Source organism: Penaeus monodon, chromosome 28 (genome assembly GCF_015228065.2).
Source record: "Penaeus monodon isolate SGIC_2016 chromosome 28, NSTDA_Pmon_1, whole genome shotgun sequence".
Taxonomy (NCBI): domain Eukaryota; kingdom Metazoa; phylum Arthropoda; class Malacostraca; order Decapoda; family Penaeidae; genus Penaeus; species Penaeus monodon.
The window spans coordinates 13944905-13945251 of NC_051413.1; the positions used below are offsets into that span (position 1 = coordinate 13944905).

Consider the following 347-nt stretch of genomic DNA (forward strand, 5'->3'; position numbering starts at 1 on the left):
AGATATGAACAAATGTTTCACATCGGCTTCATAGTTCATGGTTGTTAGCTGGTTCTATGATCAGGGTTTTCGATTCCACAAACAGATTTTTTTTTTTTATCATGCAATTACTGACACGCAATATGACCAGGCAAATACGATTTCATGCTATATAAAAGATGACGTGAAGTGACAACGCTACATTCGTCGCCAAGTCCAGCAATGGTACGTTTACACTAGAAAATTAATATTTCGGTAGAATATTTCCTACTGCTTTCTCAGTAAAAAAGATAGATATATTGATAGATAAAGGAACAAAAAAGAACAAAGGATATTAAGTGTTTCCCTTGTTTAAGAGCACTTAAACT

General features: G+C 33.7%; 1 protein-coding gene across 1 annotated transcript in view; it reads left to right on the forward strand.

The window, feature by feature from the left end:
• Positions 1-347, forward strand: part of LOC119591050 (glycine-rich cell wall structural protein-like) — a 6755-nt gene that overhangs the window by 1064 nt on the left and 5344 nt on the right. The window lies entirely within an intron of this gene.